The sequence below is a fragment of the Lycium barbarum genome, chromosome 1, assembly GCF_019175385.1.
Source record: "Lycium barbarum isolate Lr01 chromosome 1, ASM1917538v2, whole genome shotgun sequence".
Lineage (NCBI taxonomy): Eukaryota > Viridiplantae > Streptophyta > Magnoliopsida > Solanales > Solanaceae > Lycium > Lycium barbarum.
Genome location: NC_083337.1, coordinates 79,030,294 through 79,036,715, shown reverse-complemented (window position 1 = coordinate 79,036,715; position 6,422 = coordinate 79,030,294).

Sequence of the window (6,422 nt, the reverse complement as noted above, 5' to 3'; positions counted from 1 at the left end):
ATATGTAACCAACAATTTTGGGCTCTAAAAGAAATAAGAAAAACAAGGCCCATTAAGGGATGGCCCAACCGGCCATTCAATGAAAACAAAAGGGGGCCCAAGTCCATAATTTAATTAGGTATATTATATATGGTGATACATATCCATAGAATGTTCAAGAAAGCAAGAAAAGTCAAAAAAAAAAAAAAGAACAAGGCATTTCGGGTTTGAGGAGAAAAGAAGAGAGAAAAGAAAGAAAAAATTTTTGGAGCCAATTCTTTGGTTTAAAAAGTTCATCTTTTGTGAAATTATTACCAAGTGCAAAGCCCTCTACAAGTTGGTACAAGTATTGTGGCAAGAAAGCAATTTTATCCTCCAAGTGAAGAACTTGAAGAAAGGTGAGGATTTCATGCTTTTGTTATGCTATAAATGGTATATGTATGTTGTAGTATGTGTGAATGAATGAAAAACATAGAAATTTTGTGTGTTGGAACTAAGGGTGTGTTGGCCGTGTGGTGCCTTGTATGAAAGTGGATGGATTGAATTTATTTAACGCAATACTTGTGTTGTTATGACTTTGTGAAGTAGATGGAAGGATAATGGTTAAGCTAAAACGAAGAATTTGTTGGTTAAGTTGTTGTCGGAAAGTATGTCGCTTTAGCGTGATTTCTTGAAATTATGATTAATGATAATGAATTGGGAATATGGAAATGTGTTTATGAACTTGTATGTCGAAAGTTAGGAAAAGATTGGAAAAGTAGTGACTTAATGGAAAGTTTGAATGTTTGTGTATCTTATGAATATTATGTGAAAATGGTATGGATGCCTCCGATGTATGTCGTAATGATTTTGATGGATAATGGATATGAAAATAATAAGTTTGGTTTGGAAATGCAAGTTTGAAACGAAAAATGTTTCGTTATGTCGAAAGATGGCTAATAATGCCTTAGTGTATGTCTTGATGTTTGTTGTTGTTTGGATGTCATTTCTGGGTTGTTGTGTTGATGAATTGAGCCGAGCTAAGTCTCGGGGATGTCGTATATACAGAGGAAATGCTGCTGAAATTTCGGTAGGCAAGTATGTGTAAAGTTGGAATATTGAAAGTTTGAAACTAACCAAATGGTAAACTTGACCATTTCCAGATTTTGGACGAAATTTGGATTGACGCCAAGCGAGCGTAACGCGTTATCGAGGTATGTGGAGCCTTTCCCTTTGTTCTTAGGCATGTTCTGGATGTGATAGGCTCGGCCGCGAGCCTTAAGTACGACTCCGTTCCCCGGAATTCGAGACGGAAAACCGCTCCAATTCCTTCAATTCATTTGAAGCTATTTTCTTGCAAATTGCCTTTAAAGTGAGTTTTTGTACAAAACCTCCCTAAACGGAGTCGGAACACTTCCAAACGATTATGGATGACCTCATAAGGTCTATTAGCGATAATTTACATATGTTGCCTCGAGTTGGTCCGAGGCGGGCCCACAAGGCCCGATATCTTCTGTAATACTTTAAATACTTCCCTTTTGTCCGATTTTCTCAGAAAACAATTGAACTATTATTTTGATTATGATACAACTATTTTTATGCAATTCTTACAAAATGATTTCTGAACATCTGAGAATCTGATTAATCTGTCGTGCCTTCCCAAGTAGGATATAGGCGCGTACTATGCATACTATCTGGATACTCTGATTTTGACTCGCCGTTTGGCACCCTTCAGTTTGATTGAGTCTGTATGTTGAGTCTGTATGTAAGTAGTTTCTCATTTATCGGTTCGTGTCTGTCTCAATGCATTCCTTCACTGCGTCCCGGGCCAGGTTCTGTTATCGTGCATATTTCTCTGCATTGTTCACCGCGTCCCTCGGCGTGTGGGCCGGGATCTGTATGTCTGTATGATATTATGATCTGTGTATGGGGATGGCGGCCAGGATGGCGGCCAGGATGGCATATGATCTGATCTGATTCTGTCTGTCCACCGCGTCCCGTACTAAGAGGGCCGGGTTCTGTTACCGCGCCCCCAGACAGGGCCGGGATCTGTATAAATGTATGCGTGTGCTATCTATATTTATATAAGCACATGCCTCTGTATGACTTTGTACTACTCTGCATGCATAATTCTGTCCGACATACTTCTGTCTGTCCGTCTGAAAGACGACTACGTCTGTATGTCCGTATGGATTCTAATTCTGCTCGTCTGTCCGTATTATGATTCCGTTTGTCTGTCCGAACCATAATTCTGTTTATTTGTATGGTACACGGTTCTGTATGTCTGTCTGGATCATGACTCTGTCCGTCAGTCTGATTTATGGTTCTGTTCGTTATATTTCTGTGACTCCGGTTCAGACTATGTTTATATCTGTTATGTTCTACTTTACATACTCGGTACATTTTTCGTACTGACCCCCGTTCTTCGGGGGCTGCGCCACATGCCCGCAGGTACCGACGCACCAGGTGATACGCCGCCAGCGTAGGGTTCTAATTCTGCTGTTTGAAGAGCTCCTTTGATCCGGAGCGTATACTTTTGGTATATATATCTTCTGTCTTCTGTATACTCTGTATGTATGGATATTCTGGATACGGCGGGGCCCTGTCCCGTCATATGATTTTGTATGTCTGTAGAGGCCTGTAGATAGATGTGTGGGTTACGGGTTTCGTCTGTATGTTAGCCTTATCGGCTTATCTGTATGTTTCTGTATGTCCAGATATATATATGTTTGCGCGCGTGCCGTAGTTGTATCGGCCTACTTCTGTAACTTCTGTTTTAAAAAAAAATAAAAAAAATTGTATGATTCGAATTCGATCGGGTAGGTACGTATGGGTACCCAGTTAGGGTACCAGTCGCGGCCCACGGGGTTTGGGTCGTGACAAAAACCCTAGTTTTTCTCCATTTGGATTTCTTGACTTGGATGATCCTTGATGATTCCCTTATCCTTGATTCACTTGTCTTAATGTTATTGATGGCTTATAATCCTTGAAAACTCATATAATAAATGTAGAGAGAAGTTTTAGAGAGAAGTGGTGTAATGTTGTAATGAAATAAAATAAGTCTTGATCCTCATATTTAATGAATTGGAAAATCTGTGCTGGGTGAACAATGGTCGTCCATGGAGGTTTACGGTCCGTATTCCACTTTACGGACCGTCCCTCGTGGTCGTCTTTAAGCTTAAGCAGGACCAGAGACTTTGGCCTGCATGCATGGGATTTACGACCATGGTTTACGGGCCGTAAATCACTTTACGGTCCGTCCACCATGTCGTATTATACCTCTTCCTCAGCTGGCAGAAAGTTGAAGTTTGGCATGCCAGTTTACGACCTGGCAGTTTACGGTCCGTATTTTGCACTATACTACCACTGGGCAGAAGGCTGAAGCTTTTGCATGGCAGTTTACGACTGCCAGTTTACGGACCGTATTGCACTTTACGATCCGTATTTTGCAATATACGACCACTGGGCAGTTTTGCCAACTTTCAATTTTTCTCATTTCTCGACTTTTCATTCTAATCATCCACATCCCTTTACATACATTTCCCATGAAACATTATACACTCGCACTCCTCGCACACATCATTAGTTCATTTACTTGCGTACCAACGGGAAATTTTTCGAGGTGTAACACTCACCCATGAAGGGTGTTATGAGATTTGGCAAGAAAGGGAAGCTCAGTCCCAGATATATTGGATCTTACAGAATTCTACGAAAGGTCGGTCTAGTAGCTTATGAACTTGAGTTGCCACAATATTTGGCTGTCGTACATCCCGTGTTTCATGTGTCCATGTTGAGGAAGTGTGTAGGAGACCCGTCGTTGGTTGTTCCTGCTGATACTATAACAGTTAAGGATAGGTTGACTTATGAGGAGATCCCCGTAGCTATTCTTGACCGTCAGGTTCGCAAGTTGAGGACCAAGGAAGTAGCCTCAGTGAAAGTCTTGTGGAGGAGCCAGAAGGTTGAGGAAGCTACATGGGAAGCCGAGGAGGATATGAAATCCAAGTACCCATTTTTGTTTGAACAGCAAGCAGAGAACCTTCAAGGTAACTTTTCGTAGCCCATGTCATGTTATGTCTCATGTTTCACCCTCATGTCATGTATCCAACACTCATGTTTCCTGTCTCATGCTAGAAGTATCTATGTTTTCAAGTAATCACATCATTTCATGTCTCATGTTTCATGTCATGTTTTCTTTACGTTTATGTATTCAAGCCATGCTCAACCATATTCTTAACCATGACCCATCATTCGAGGACGAATGATCCTAAGGGGGAGATATTGTAACACCTCGTACTTTTAACGTAAGCTTTAACCATGATCCTAGACTTGGAAAATCAGCTAAAGAATGTGGGAATTGGAATTTTCCTGTTCAGTTGTGAGATAGTGGTTTACGCCCATGAACAGTGGACGTATTTCAGTTTACGAGCCGTAAACCAAGTCGTAAACTAGTACCAAGAATTTCTGAGCATTTTGGAATTTGGCAGTTGAATGTCATATGGTTAAATACAGCCCGTATTTCACTATACGGCCCGTATTTCAAATCGTAAACTGAAACCAAGAATTTCTGAACATTTTGGAATTTGGCATTTTGATGTCACATGGTTAAATACAGACCGTATTTCCAAACGTATTTGAAATTTGGGAAAACTTCCTCGATGAAAGTTGTAGAGCTTTGAAATACCTTTCCAATGGTATATTATGGGGGTCAAACAGACATCTGTGCAAAGAGTTATGGCCATTTTACTGAAGAGACGCAGTGCAGTCCGTATTGCAAAATACGGACCGTATTTCAGTTTACGACCCGTAAACTGAAAATACGGCCAGCACTGTGCTGGACGTAAACTGCAATTTCCCAGGACAGTATATATTCATCCATACCAGTTCAAGTCATTATTTTTCATTCCTTCAAGCCCTAGAACGACTTCCTACCCTCTTCCATCATCAAGAATACCAAGGTAAGCCTACCCTAATTATTCCAACTCAATTCTAATACCTATCCTTGTAATCTAAACAAGAATTATCATTCTAAAATTAGGGTTTTCAAGAAAACCCATCTCAAGGTTCAATAATTCAAGATTTTAGAAATCTTCTTCAAAGCTCAAGTCTTTAATTCAAGTTTTGGAGCGACTAAGGTATGTTGAGTTACTATCTACGTGTGGGAACATCATTGTTCTTCCCCACGCCTCATACTCCATAATATTATGATTCTCTACTAAAACTAGGGTTTCAATACCATGCTCATGATAACCCTAGGTCCATGTCTATGATTATATTATGTATGAATTGTTATAATTCCATTATTTAGTTCTTAATATTTCTTTATGATTATTGAGAATTCGTCCGTAATCTATGAAAATCCATATCTTGTATTCCATGGGTTCTTGCATGCATGTTTTTGACTAAGAATGATTGTTTCATGAATATCCTACATGTCTACAAGTTTTCATGCAACTGTATTATATAATTACTTTCATGCTATGATACAAGATACATACATGCTAAATATAAGTTATTTCATGAAACCATATTTACAAGTTATTTCATGAAACCATGCTTACACGTTATTTTATGAAACCATATTTACAAGCTATTTCGTGAAACCATGCTTACACGTTATTTCATGAAACCATGTTTACAAGTTATTTCATGAAACCATATTTACAGGTTATTTCGTGAAATCATGATTACAAGACAAGTACAAGTTAATTCACGAAAATCATGGGCTTCTTAGCCAATTATATTATGTTCATGTGTTTTGGGAGTTGCACGAATTACCGAGAAGGCTCAGATAGCCTGAAACTACGTAGCCACCGTAGGACAAAGATCGCTCCGCCCAGTTAGGACGATACCTTAATTTTACATTGAATGGATCCATCAGGCACGTTACCACCTTATACCTTGGCAAGGTATAGGGGCTCTGCTGGTCCGGCGAGGTACCAGACTCCACGTATCCACGTGGTGATATCATGTGTCGGTTTATGAAATGCTCTCCCTACTTATCATGTTTTACTTATGTTATATATATATATATATATACTCATGCTCATGTTTATGTCCAGGTTTTCAGTTTCAGTTCTTATCATGTTATTCTATGTCCTATGTTGTTTCTTTCTGTTGCTTTACATACCATTAAATTCAATGTGCTGACGTCCCCTTTTATTGCCCGGGGGCCTGCATTTCACGATGCAGGTACGGATTTACAGGACGACGCTTCTGCTCATTAGGATCTGCACGTACCAGCTTATTGGTGAGCCCCATCTCATTCGGGGTTTAGGCATTATCTTTCTTTATCTAGTTTTGCATCTAAAGGTATGCTGGTGACCTTGTCCCAGCAAGTATGTTACGTGTTTTTTTCAGACTCATGTTAGAGGTTTCATAGACAAGACAAGTGTCATGTTAGACTTCCAGAATTGGTTAGCCGGTTTGGCTCATTTATGATATTGTCCGCATTCATGACTTAATCA